The 14,462-nt window shown below is 48.4% G+C and overlaps 1 protein-coding gene across 1 annotated transcript in view; it reads left to right on the forward strand.

The window, feature by feature from the left end:
• Positions 1 to 9,433: 9,433 nt before the first annotated feature.
• Positions 9,434 to 14,462, forward strand: part of C1QTNF7 (C1q and TNF related 7) — a 94,018-nt gene continuing 88,989 nt past the window's right edge. The window contains exon 1 of the mRNA XM_056555178.1: positions 9,434 to 9,636. The gene's annotated coding sequence lies outside the window, so the exon portion shown is untranslated. The remainder of the gene's footprint in view (positions 9,637 to 14,462) is intronic.

Genomic DNA, 14,462 nt, shown 5'->3' on the forward strand with positions numbered 1-14,462 from the left:
AACAATAAGACTGACACAAAGTTCAAGCTTACTTGAAACTATCTTTGTATTGCATAAAGGAAAACAACCACGCACAACATAACTAATAGCACAAAATCAGACTAATGCACTTTGTACATGCGGCCCACCCTAATCTTCACCCTAGCAGCCATTGGGTACCTTCAGTTGGTGCACATTAAATAGACGGGGCCCATAAAAAGTTCTGTTGCACAGTGTTACTTGGTATAGGTGGAAACTCTCAGTATATCCACAAATGTCTCTCAAGGTCTTTTATCTGAATGTGAGTGCAGGGTGCCCTGTTGTGGGACATGAAAGAAAGGTTTTGGGATACGGGGGGGAGGATAATCCATCCTCTGGGAGCCCCCGTGATTTCCTGTACAAGGTCCGTTGTTTCTGTTCAGCAACATTGTGTCACCAAAGGTAGAGGCTGGAGCGCATTGTGGAGAAACAGCGGACCCTGCAAGTTGAGATAGGAGCCATATCTATTTAGAGGATATAGATAAGGGCTCCCGGCAGTTGGACTCCCTGCAATCAGACACTTATCCCCTATCCAAAGGATTAGGATACGTTTTTCTAAAGTGCATAACCCCTTTAAGGCACAGATCCTGATGGCATTGGACCACTAAGCACTGCTATATTCTGCTATTCTGCAGACAGCCTGTTACAAAGGAGAAGCTGATCAGATTGATGTATAATGTCATTTATTGATCTAAATCTCTGCTCATTCTGGGCTAAGGAGTCCAGTAGGCAGTCCTAATCAGTGATTGGCAGACTTCCCTGTATAAATTTACATACAAACACAGCTTTCAATCAGTAATAAGGACCACATACTGGACTCTTAACCCTTTCAGGACTAAGTGTTTTTCTGTTTTTGCACTTTTTTTTCCTCCTTACCTTTTAAAAATCATAACCCTTTCAATTTTGCACTTACAGACTCATATGATGACTTGTTTTTTGTGCCATCGATTGTACATTGTAATGACATCATTCATTTAACCAAAGTATCTACGGTGAAACCCCAAAAACAGTAAATTTTTCGGTAAAAATTACACCTTATTTTTATTCTATAGGTCCATATGATTGAAATGATACTTATATAGGTTTGATTTTGTTTTACTTCTGGTAAAATTTATGACTACATGCTGGAAATTTTATACGTTTAAAATTGTCCCCTTCTGACCCCTATAACTTTTTAATTTTTCCGCATAGGAGGCGGTATAGGGCTCATTTTTTGCACCGTGATCTGAAGATTTGTTTTGATGGGACTTTTTGATCACTTCTTATTCATTTTTTATGATAAAAAAAAGTCATCAAAAATACGCTATTTTGGACTTTTGAATTTTTTTACCTGTACGCCATTGACTGTGCGGTTTAATTAACAACACAAAATTTTTATAGTTCAGACATTTATGCATGCGGCGATACCACATATGTTTATATTTATTTTTTTTAACATATTTTTAATGGGAAAAGGGGGGTGATTCAAACTTTTATTGGGGAAGGGGTTAAATCACATTTATTCACTTTTGTTTTACATTTTTCTTTTACACTGTTATAGCCCCTGTTACGCCGAGCGCTCCGGGTCCCCGCTCCTCCCCGGAGCGCTCGCTTCACTCCCTCCGCTGCAGCGCCCCGGTCACGTCCTCTGACCCGGGGCGCTGCGATCCTGCTGCCAGCCGGGATGCGATTCGCGATGCGGGTAGCGCCCGCTCGCGATGCGCACCCCGGCTTCCCTACCTGACTCGCTCCCCGTCTGTTCTGTCCCGGCGCGCGCGGCCCCGCTCCCTAGGGCGCGCGCGCGCCGGGTCTCTGCGATTTAAAGGGCCACTGCGCCGCTGATTGGCGCAGTGGTTCCAATTAGGGTTTTCACCTGTGCACTTCCCTATATTACCTCACTTCCCTTGCACTCCCTTGCCGGATCTTGTTGCCTTAGTGCCAGTGAAAGCGTTCCTTGTGTGTTCCTTGCCTGTGTTTCCAGACCTTCTGCCGTTGCCCCTGACTACGATCCTTGCTGCCTGCCCCGACCTTCTGCTACGTCCGACCTTGCTTCTGCCTACTCCCTTGTACCGCGCCTATCTTCAGCAGCCAGAGAGGTGAGCCGTTGCTAGTGGATACGACCTGGTCACTACCGCCGCAGCAAGACCATCCCGCTTTGCGGCGGGCTCTGGTGAAAACCAGTAGTGGCTTAGAACCGGTCCACTAGCACGGTCCACGCCAATCCCTCTCTGGCACAGAGGGTCCACTACCTGCCAGCCGGCATCGTGACAGTAGATCCGGCCATGGATCCCGCTGAAGTTCCTCTGCCAGTTGTCGCTGACCTCACCACGGTGGTCGCCCAGCAGTCACAACAGATAGCGCAACAAGGCCAACAGCTGTCTCAACTGACCGTTATGCTACAACAGTTGCTACCACAGCTTCAGCAGTCATCTCCTCCGCCAGCTCCTGCACCTCCTCCGCAGCGAGTGGCCGCTCCTGGGATACGCTTATCCTTGCCAGATAAATTTGATGGGGACTCTAAGTTTTGCCGTGGCTTTCTCTCCCAATGTTCCCTGCATCTGGAGATGATGTCGGACCTGTTCCCCACTGAAAGGTCTAAGGTGGCTTTCGTAGTCAGTCTTCTGTCCGGAAAAGCCCTGTCATGGGCCACACCGCTCTGGGACCGCAATGACCCCGTCACTGCCTCAGTACACTCCTTCTTCTCGGAAATCCGAAGTGTCTTTGAGGAACCTGCCCGAGCCTCTTCTGCTGAGACTGCCCTGTTGAACCTGGTCCAGGGTAATTCTTCCGTTGGCGAGTACGCCGTACAATTCCGTACACTTGCTTCAGAATTGTCCTGGAATAATGAGGCCCTCTGCGCGACCTTCAAAAAAGGCCTATCCAGCAACATTAAAGATGTTCTGGCCGCACGAGAAATTCCTGCTAATCTACATGAACTTATTCACCTAGCCACTCGCATTGACATGCGTTTTTCTGAAAGGCGTCAGGAACTCCGCCAAGATATGGACTCTGTTCGCACAAGGCGTTTCGTCTCCTCGGCTCCTCTCTCCTCTGGTCCCCTGCAATCTGTTCCTGTGCCCCCCGCCGTGGAGGCTATGCAGGTCGATCGGTCTCGCCTGACACCCCAAGAGAGGACACGACGCCGTATGGAGAACCTCTGCCTGTACTGTGCTAGTACCGAACACTTCCTGAGGGATTGTCCTATCCGTCCTCCCCGCCTGGAAAGACGTACGCTGACTCCGCACAAAGGTGAGACAGTCCTTGATGTCTACTCTGCTTCTCCACGTCTTACTGTGCCTGTGCGGTTGTCTGCCTCTGCCTTCTCCTTCTCTACAGTGGCTTTCTTGGACTCTGGATCTGCAGGAAATTTTATTTTGGCCTCTCTCGTCAACAGGTTCAACATCCCAGTGACCGGTCTCGCCAGACCCCTCTACATCAATTGTGTAAATAATGAAAGATTGGACTGTACCATACGTTTCCGCACGGAGCCCCTTCTTATGAGCATCGGATCTCATCATGAGAGGATTGAACTTTTGGTCCTCCCCAATTGCACCTCGGAGATTCTCCTTGGACTTCCCTGGCTTCAACTTCATTCCCCAACCCTGGATTGGTCCACTGGGGAGATCAAGAGTTGGGGGTCCTCTTGTTCCAAGAACTGTCTAAAACCGGTTCCCAGTAACCCTTGCCGTAACTCTGTGGTTCCTCCAGTAACCGGTCTCCCTAAGGCCTATATGGACTTCGCGGATGTTTTCTGCAAAAAACAAGCTGAGACTCTACCTCCTCACAGGCCTTATGACTGTCCTATTGACCTTCTCCCGGGCACTACTCCACCCCGGGGCAGAATTTATCCTCTGTCCGCCCCAGAGACTCTTGCTATGTCTGAGTACATCCAGGAAAATTTAAAAAAGGGCTTTATCCGTAAATCCTCCTCTCCTGCCGGAGCCGGATTTTTCTTTGTGTCCAAAAAAGATGGCTCCCTACGTCCTTGCATTGACTACCGCGGTCTTAATAAAATCACGGTTAAGAACCGCTACCCCTTACCCCTCATCTCTGAACTCTTTGATCGCCTCCAAGGTGCCCACATCTTCACTAAATTGGACTTAAGAGGCGCCTATAACCTCATCCGCATCAGAGAGGGGGACGAGTGGAAAACGGCATTTAACACCAGAGATGGACACTTTGAGTATCTGGTCATGCCCTTTGGACTGTGTAATGCCCCTGCCGTCTTCCAAGACTTTGTCAATGAAATTTTTCGTGATCTATTATACTCCTGTGTTGTGGTATATCTGGACGATATCCTAATTTTTTCTGCCAATCTAGAAGAACACCGCCAGCATGTCCGTATGGTTCTTCAGAGACTTCGTGACAACCAACTCTATGCCAAAATTGAGAAATGTCTGTTTGAATGCCAATCTCTTCCTTTTCTAGGATATTTGGTCTCTGGCCAGGGACTACAGATGGATCCAGACAAACTCTCTGCCGTCTTAAATTGGCCACGCCCCTCCGGACTCCGTGCTATCCAACGCTTTTTGGGGTTCGCCAATTATTACAGGCAATTTATTCCACATTTTTCTACCATTGTGGCTCCTATCGTGGCTTTAACCAAGAAAAATGCTGATCCCAAGTCCTGGCCTCCTCAAGCAGAAGACTCCTTTAAACGACTCAAGTCTGCCTTTTCTTCGGCTCCCGTGCTCTCCAGACCTGACCCTTCCAAACCCTTCCTATTGGAGGTTGATGCCTCCTCAGTAGGAGCTGGAGCTGTTCTTCTACAAAAAAATCCTTCCGGGCATGCTGTCACTTGTGGTTTTTTCTCTAGGACCTTCTCTCCAGCGGAGAGGAACTACTCCATCGGGGATCGAGAGCTTCTAGCCATTAAATTAGCACTTGAGGAATGGAGGCATCTGCTGGAGGGATCAAGATTTCCTGTTATTATCTACACCGACCACAAGAACCTCTCCTACCTCCAGTCGGCCCAACGGCTGAATCCTCGCCAGGCCCGGTGGTCTCTGTTCTTTGCCCGATTTAATTTTGAGATTCACTTTCGTCCTGCCGATAAGAACATTAGGGCCGATGCTCTCTCTCGTTCCTCGGATGCCTCAGAAGTTGATCTCCTTCCGCAACACATCATTCCACCTGACTGCCTGATCTCCACTTCTCCTGCCTCCATCAGGCAGACTCCTCCTGGAAAGACCTTTGTTTCTCCACGCCAACGCCTCGGAATCCTCAAATGGGGTCACTCCTCCCATCTCGCAGGTCATGCGGGCATCAAGAAATCTGTGCAACTCATCTCCCGCTTCTATTGGTGGCCGACTCTGGAGACGGATGTTGGGGACTTTGTGCGAGCCTGCACTATCTGTGCCCGGGATAAGACTCCTCGCCAGAAGCCCGCTGGTTTTCTTCATCCTCTGCCTGTCCCCGAACAGCCTTGGTCTCTGATTGGTATGGATTTTATTACTGATTTACCCCCTTCCCGTGGCAACACCGTTATTTGGGTGGTCGTTGATCGATTCTCCAAAATGGCACATTTCATCCCTCTTCCTGGTCTTCCTTCTGCGCCTCAGTTGGCTAAACAATTTTTTGTACACATTTTTCGTCTTCACGGGTTGCCTACGCAGATTGTCTCGGATAGAGGGGTCCAATTCGTGTCTAAATTCTGGAGGGCTCTCTGTAAACAACTCAAGATTAAATTAAATTTTTCCTCTGCATATCATCCCCAGTCCAATGGACAAGTAGAAAGAATTAACCAGATCCTGGGTGATTATTTGCGACATTTTGTTTCCTCCCGCCAGGATGACTGGGCAGATCTCCTTCCATGGGCCGAATTTTCGTATAACTTCAGGGTCTCTGAATCTTCCTCCAAATCCCCATTTTTCGTGGTGTACGGCCGTCACCCTCTTCCCCCCCTCCCTACCCCCTTGCCCTCCGGTCTGCCCGCTGTGGATGAAATTTCTCGTGACCTTTCCATTATATGGAGAGAGACCCAAAATTCTCTTTTACAGGCTTCTTCACGCATGAAGAGGTTCGCGGATAAGAAGAGAAGAGCTCCCCCCGTTTTTTCCCCTGGAGACAAGGTATGGCTCTCCGCTAAATATGTCCGCTTCCGTGTCCCTAGCTACAAGTTGGGACCACGCTATCTTGGTCCTTTCAAAATTTTGTGTCAAATTAATCCTGTCTCTTATAAACTTCTTCTTCCTCCTTCTCTTCGTATCCCTAATGCCTTTCACGTCTCTCTTCTCAAACCACTCATCCTCAACCGTTTTTCTCCCAAATCTGTTCCTCCCACTCCTGTTTCCGGCTCCTCGGACGTCTTCTCGGTCAAGGAAATTCTGGCTGCCAAAAAGGTCAGAGGGAAAAATTTTTTTTTAGTTGACTGGGAGGGTTGTGGTCCTGAAGAGAGATCCTGGGAACCTGAGGACAACATCCTTGACAAAAGTCTGCTCCTCAGGTTCTCAGGCTCCAGGAAGAGGGGGAGACCCAAGGGGGGGGGTACTGTTACGCCGAGCGCTCCGGGTCCCCGCTCCTCCCCGGAGCGCTCGCTTCACTCCCTCCGCTGCAGCGCCCCGGTCACGTCCTCTGACCCGGGGCGCTGCGATCCTGCTGCCAGCCGGGATGCGATTCGCGATGCGGGTAGCGCCCGCTCGCGATGCGCACCCCGGCTTCCCTACCTGACTCGCTCCCCGTCTGTTCTGTCCCGGCGCGCGCGGCCCCGCTCCCTAGGGCGCGCGCGCGCCGGGTCTCTGCGATTTAAAGGGCCACTGCGCCGCTGATTGGCGCAGTGGTTCCAATTAGGGTTTTCACCTGTGCACTTCCCTATATTACCTCACTTCCCTTGCACTCCCTTGCCGGATCTTGTTGCCTTAGTGCCAGTGAAAGCGTTCCTTGTGTGTTCCTTGCCTGTGTTTCCAGACCTTCTGCCGTTGCCCCTGACTACGATCCTTGCTGCCTGCCCCGACCTTCTGCTACGTCCGACCTTGCTTCTGCCTACTCCCTTGTACCGCGCCTATCTTCAGCAGCCAGAGAGGTGAGCCGTTGCTAGTGGATACGACCTGGTCACTACCGCCGCAGCAAGACCATCCCGCTTTGCGGCGGGCTCTGGTGAAAACCAGTAGTGGCTTAGAACCGGTCCACTAGCACGGTCCACGCCAATCCCTCTCTGGCACAGAGGGTCCACTACCTGCCAGCCGGCATCGTGACAGCCCCCATAGGGGACTATAACATGCAGTACATTTGTTGCATACACTGATCAATGCTATGCCATAACATTGCATTGATCAGTGTTTTCGGCACTCGATTGCTCCAGCCTGGATCTTAGGCATGGAGCAATCAATCGCTGATCTGACGCCAAGGAGGAAGGCCTTCTTGTGTGTCCTTAGCTGATCGGCATCTGTGAGTGTGCCTAAAGGTCGTCTATGGGACCAAACAATCTGATGGGTCGGTAAAATTGGACTCAATGGGGGGACATTTACTAATCTAGTCTATTCTGGGTATGCTTATAGACCAGCGTATGAGGTCGTCTCCTGTCTTTTGTGCTCCTAATTTATCAAAGGTCTCACAGCCCTTGATAAATTCTGTGCTCAGACTTCAGGGTCTACAGCTTAAACTGCATTTAGACCTGCTCCAACATGGTCTGACATTTCAGCGTATTTTGGGCAGATGTGACTTGTCGCACAAAAGTCGCATTTGATAAATTCAGCACCAATGCATTTTCCAATGCATTTCCGTCTAAAATAGACTAGCATGCGTCATGTTCTAAAAATCCCCTACAGCAAAAGTTGCAGAAAAGTCGCACATGTGACTTTCTGTGCGACAAATTTTGACATGAAAAAACAGTCTAAATCATTTGATAAATCTCCCCCAATGGGTCTCAAGTCTCAGATTTATGCATGCAATCCTGAGCTTGGAAGCTCTGATATTATTTAGAGATGCCCTCCAATATGGTGATGACCATAATCTCTCTTAGTAGGCCACTTATGTATGTGGCACTTAACCGGTACTTGACCCCACAGGGGATGTTTAGGGTGTCCCGACACTTTGCTCCTACCACCTGCTGTGCACCGCAGGCGTGGGCTGTATAGACCTAGACCTTATTTATTGGCTATAGTTCTGCATTAGAGTACAGTGGAGTTTCTAGTTAAAATACAAGTGTGACAGACTTGTATTTTAACTAGCAACTCCACTGTACTCTAATGCAGAACTATAGACAATAATTAAGGTCTATACAGCCCACGCCTGCGGTGCACAGCAGGTGGTAGGAGCTAAGTTTCAGGACACCCTAAACATCCCCTGTGGGGTCAAGTACCGGTTAAGTGCCACATACATAAGTGGCCTAATAAGAGAGATTATGGTCATCTCCACATTGGAGAGCATCTCTAAATAATATCAGAGCTTCACCGATATTTCACTAAAAAATAGCATATTACAGCTGCTCAATGTCTTTTCCATCTTATCAAAGCATGTTCTTCTCTTGCCTGCACTGTGATGACTCCTCCCCCTCCCTCACTCTGCCTACAGCTTTTACAAAACTGCAACTCCCAGCATGCCCAGATATCCTTTGGCTGTCCAGGCATGCTTGGAGTTGTAGTTGTAGCAACAGCTGGAGGCACATGATTGGTAAAATTCTGTGTTACAGCAGTGTTGCTGCAGGCTGTGTTCCTCCTGCAACCTTGTCCATGACCCTTGGACACGCTCATGCTGCTGTGGGACTTGTCAGTGTCCCAGGAGGTATGGCGACCCCCTAGTGGTGGGATATTCAAAAGCAGTTTTCTTTAATAAAATTTAATGATATATATTAGAAAAACTATTGTTTTGCTGAGATGTACAACATATAAAACGTTTTCATATTTGACAATGCCCATTTAAGTCCAAAATGAGCAGGGATTTCGATCAATAAATGGCAAGTGATACTGAATCTTCCCCCCACTAAACTATATATCAATCTGCTCATATCATCCTGCCCTATAACATGACTCTTTCAGAATGGTCTGCATTGTCACGACAGGTTCACTTTAATAGATCCGAGCCTACTTGTTGGTAGTTTGCAGCTGCTCAAAAGGAGGAAGAATCCTTCCGCAAATAGATATTCCCATTTATTCAAGTATTCTATAATCCATGTATTATCAATTATTATCATCCTAACCTCCATGTGCACTAAGAAGAAATAGAAATGAAGATATATTGCTAAATTCAGCTCTATTTGTAATTCCTCCCAGCTGCTTGTATGACTTACTGACCTCAATCGGATGGGATAGAAATCTGCAGAACACTTCTGCTAAATGTTAACGACTGACTTTATGGATTCCATTTAGAAAAAGTAAGACAGATCCACTCGGCGGATGGAAGGGGAGAGACCCTTTAACTTGTTCACTCCTAGAGAAGCAGAGTCTCAGGCTTATTGCAGTTGCTTCAGATTAGAAATCTTGGCAAGTGCTGGCTGAAAGGAGTGGGGCTCAGCGTAGCGGGGAGAACTGGATCATCTACAACTCGCAGGCTAGGTCTCCACCGGAGAACAGATTTGCTGCAGAAGTGACCATTTGTGCTGGAAAGTTTTATAAGAATTACAGAACTTAAAGCCGAATCCTATGGGAAAGTTGGGCTGCAAGTTCTTTCCTGGGATTGGGGAAGACACTATTCCAAGTTAAGGTAAGATAGTTGCATGCATGTGCATAAAAGGAGGCTTGATGGCACTCACCATTACAGCATAAACTCTTTATTTTTCAGTCCCGGTCATAGGATACACACAATGGCCGTTGGCCATTGTGTGTATCCTATGACCGGGACTGAAAAATAAAGAGTTTATGCTGTAACGGTGAGTGCCATCAAGCCTCTTTTTCTGCACATATTGGATTGTACTATTTCCACGATAGAGGTCCATCGGAGTGTGAGGTGAATGGTGTATTCCGGGGAGTGCCGGCTGAACTTTTCTCTACGTACAATAGATGCAGGCAGGTCATGGCAACTGTGCCTGGATATATAGATGTAGCTTGACAACCCTAACTTATGGCCATGCCATTGATGCAGCCAAAGGGACTGAAATCCCAACTTCAGCTCTGCTACATCTCTGCAGTGGATACGTTACTGTAATTGATGTCATCCATATATTATGTACTCAACTTGTGATATTAAACCTGGTGCAGTCATACCCTGGGAAACAAAGGCACATTGTGCCTCAAGCATTTTGTATGTTTTCTTCTTAATAATAAGGAAAGAAATCGTGCAGTACAAATCCAGGTGGTCCAGTAAGTTAGTTTAGTATATTTGGGATTATGCTATATAAGGGAAGGAATTATGCTATTAAGACTTATTACGGGGCTATGTACGTGGGGTTTCAACTAGATTTTATATAGGGACATAAATAGGTACAACCTATGATCCATCGGTTACAGTATGTACAGAGGTACAGCATTCCGCCTTAGTAGCATTGCTTTAGTTGAAAGTACCATGGTGTGTACTACAGAAACTGTACCCCAGCATGCTAAGGTTGAGCAGCTCCTTGTAGACAGCCTTGCTAGGCACATAATCCTCATGATTGCAGGATTTCTGTACTGTGTGATCATGCAAGAAAAGAAAACAATGATTAGAGGGGTACTCCAGAGGGGAGAAATGTTTTCAAATCAACAGGTGCCAGATATATACAGTGACCCCCCGACCTACGATGGCCCCGACATACGATCATTTCAACATACGATGGCCTCTCAGAGGCCACCGCATGTTGAAGGCAGCATCAAATACAATGCTTTTTTATGTCGGGGCCATCGCATAAACGGCTATCCGGCAGCGCAGACTGCTTCAGCTGCCATCGGATAGCCGTTTACGGTGCCCCGTGAGCTCCGGTGATGTCTCTTACCTGTCCTCGGGGCTCCGGCGCATCCTCTTCGGGATCCCCTGCAAACTCGGAACCCGCAGCTCGCAGCCCGGAACCACTATCCCACCGGACCACCTCCTCTCCGGACAGTCCTGTAGCACCGGACCAGTGCCGAGCGGAGGCGAGTACAGTACAGAACTAAAGGGGGGTGAGAGGGGGCTGGATGATGTTGAAGGCCGCAGTGGTCTTCAACCTGCGGACCTCCGGAGGTTTCAAAACTACAACTCCCAGCAAGCCCGGACAGCCGATGGCTGCCCGGGCTTGCTGGGAGTTGTAGTTTTGAAACCTCTGGAGGTCCGCAGGTTGAAGACCACTGCGGGTGGAGAGTTCACTCTAGTATAAGCCGAGGGGGTGTTTAAATCGTGCTGAAAAACTCAGCTTATACTCGAGTATATTCAATATATATATATATATATATATATATATATATATATATATATATATATATATATATATAATATATATATATATATATATATATATATATATATATATATAGAAAACGAACGGCAACCGCACTCCCATATGTTGCAAAAAAAGTGGTCTTTATGCACACAAACGTTTGTGTGAATAAAGACCACTTTTTTTGCAACATATGGGAGTGCGGTTGCCGTTCGTTTTCTATGTGGAGGGATTCGTAACCAGGATCTATAGCAACTGGACGCATCCTATCACTGCTGCATGGAACCTAGGAGTGCTGCTCTCTTGGAGTTTTATATATATATATATATATATATATATATATATATATACATATATATATACTTCTATTTAAAAAAATCTTAATCCTTCTAGTACTTTTCAGCTGCTGTATGCTTGAGAAGAAGTTGTGTAGTTCTTTCCAGTCTGACCACAGTGCTCTCTGCTGACACCTCTGTCCATGTCAGGAACTGTCCAGAACAGAAGCAAATCCCCATTGCAAACCTCTCAAGTTCTGTACAGTTACTGACATTGACAGAGGCGTCAGTAGAGAGCACTGTGATCAAACTGGAAAGAACTGCACAACTTCCTCTGGAGCATACAGCAGCTGTTAAGTACTGAAAGGATTAAGATTTTTATATAGACGTGATTTTCAAATCTGTATAACTTTCTGGAACCAATTGATTTGAAAACATTTTTCCTCTGGAGTACCCCTTTAAGGAAATTGAGCTGCACATATGTTTAGGCAGGTTATTAGCAAATAAAACCATATTGCTATTAAAAATATATTTTATGTTCCATTTATTCATCTCAGGACTGAAGCTGTTGCTCCAGACCCCATCTGTAAGAAGGCTGATCAATGACAATGCTACTGTCTAAACGGGGGGGCCCTGCTGCTGTCTAAATGGGGGGCCCTGCTGCTGTCTAAATGGGGGGGGCCCTGCCGCTGTCTAAATGGGGGGGCCTGCTGTTGTCTAAACGGGGGGGGGGGGGGGGGGCTGCTGCTGTCTAAACAGGGGGGGCCCTGCTGCTGTCTAAACGGGGGGGGGGGCCTGCTGCTGTCTAAATGGGGGGTCCTGCTGCTGTCTAAACGGGGGGCCCTGCTGCTGTCTAAATGGGGGGCCTGCTGCTGTCTAAACAGGGGGAGGCCCTGCTGCTGTCTAAAGGGGGGACTGCTGCTGTCTTAAGGGGGGGGGCTGCTGTCTAAAGGGGGGGGCCCTGCTGCTGTCTAAAGGGGGGGCCTGCTGCTGTTTAAATGGGGGCCCACTGTCTAAAGGGGGGCTGTGGTCTACAGGGGGCTACTACGGGGGGGTTGGGGTCCCTGCTGCTTTCTAAACGGGTGGGGGGGGGCCCTGCTACTGTCTAAACGGGGGGGCCCTACTGCTGTCTAAATGGGGGGCCCTGCTGCTGTCTAAATGGGGGGGGGGCTGCTGCTGTCTAAACAGGGGGGGCCCTGCTGCTGTCTAAACGGGGGGGGGGGCTGCTGCTGTCTAAATGGGGGGTCCTGCTGCTGTCTAAACGGGGGGCCCTGCTGCTGTCTAAATGGGGGGGCCTGCTGCTGTCTAAACAGGGGGAGGCCCTGCTGCTGTCTAAAGGGGGGACTGCTGCTGTCTTAAGGGGGGGCTGCTGTCTAAAGGGGGGGGGCCCTGCTGCTGTCTAAAGGGGGGGCCTGCTGCTGTTTAAATGGGGGCCCACTGTCTAAAGGGGGGCTGTGGTCTACAGGGGGCTGCTACTTATGTCTACAGGGGGGCTGCTGTCTACAAGTGGGGCAGCTGTCTACAGGGGGGGCTGCTGCTAATGTCTGCAAGGGTATACTACCTACTATTAAAGACAATCTTACAGCAGTCACTTACTTGAATTTATAGGTAGATGCAGGTGACTCGGTTTCTGCCGCTGCTCACCATGTGGTCATAAGTCTCACCGCAATGCAAATTCCCTGTTCTGTCCAATGGAGAAGAGAGGAATCTTGGCTCATATTACAGCAGCCACCTCCATTGTACACAACAAGGAACCTACATATCATACGGTAAACAGCGCCATAAACCGCGTTACCCTGCTGTCAGATTCCCTTTAAAATAAAAGTACTCGTACTCGGTATCGGCGAGTACTAGAATTAAAGTATCGGTACTCGTACTCAGTCTAAAAAAAAAATGGTATCGGGACATCCCTATATATAACTCCCAGAATATGGGAGCCATGATTATGGGTGCTTAGGCACCAGAAACATGTCAGTGTTCTGGAAGCTGAGCGTTTGTCTGTAATGCATGGACTTACAATAAAGAAGTAAAGTTTTAACTGCATATGCAGGATCCCATGCATATTTTCTTGGATGCCGGCATTAGCTATACCTAAGCTTGCAGACTTTAGTCTCCTCAAAAAGAGCAAAATGTGTCAGGAGTTAAAGGGGTTCTCCGGTGCTTAAACATCTTATCCCCTATCCAAAGGATAGGGGATAAGATGCCTGATCGCGGGAGTCCCGCCGCTGGGGACCCCCGGGATCATGCACGCAGCACCCCGTTTGTAATCAGTCCCCGGAGCGTGTTCGCTCCGGGTCTGATTACGGCGACTACAGGGCGGGCGGCATGTGACGTCACGCCTGCGCCGGCGTGTGACGTCACGCTCCGCCCCGCAATGCAAGACTACGGGAGGGGGCGTGATAGCTATCACGCCCCCTCCCGTAGGCTTGAATAGAGGGGCGGAGCGTGACGTCACACGCCGGTACAGGCGTGACATCACTCGCCGCCCACCCTGTAGTTGCCGGCTATCAGTCCCGGAGTGAACGCGCTCCGGGGACTGATTACAAACGGGGTGCCGCGTGCATGATTCGGGGTCCCCAGTGGCGGAACTCCCGCGATCAGGCATCTTATCCACTATCCTTTGGATAGGGGATAAGATGTTTAAGCACCGGAGAACCCCTTTAAGAGACTGACATATATCTCTAGCTATGGACAGAACAGAACTGAAATACCTAGAACAGAATAAGATCCCCCTCTATTACAAGGCTAGGGAGTAGAGTTGTAGAGTTGAGACATGCGCCTGCATTAATTGGATAGGAGTCTAACGTGACTAAATTCTGACTCAGCTGTACAAAAAAATTCAATGCAATGTGCAACTGGTAACCCTCTGTACACTGTAGAAGTCAGTGTGTGCATGTTATGACAGAAAAATAAGTTGCTTTGTTTTA

This window comes from Hyla sarda, chromosome 1, assembly GCF_029499605.1.
Source record: "Hyla sarda isolate aHylSar1 chromosome 1, aHylSar1.hap1, whole genome shotgun sequence".
In the NCBI taxonomy this organism is placed as follows: Eukaryota; Metazoa; Chordata; class Amphibia; order Anura; family Hylidae; genus Hyla; species Hyla sarda.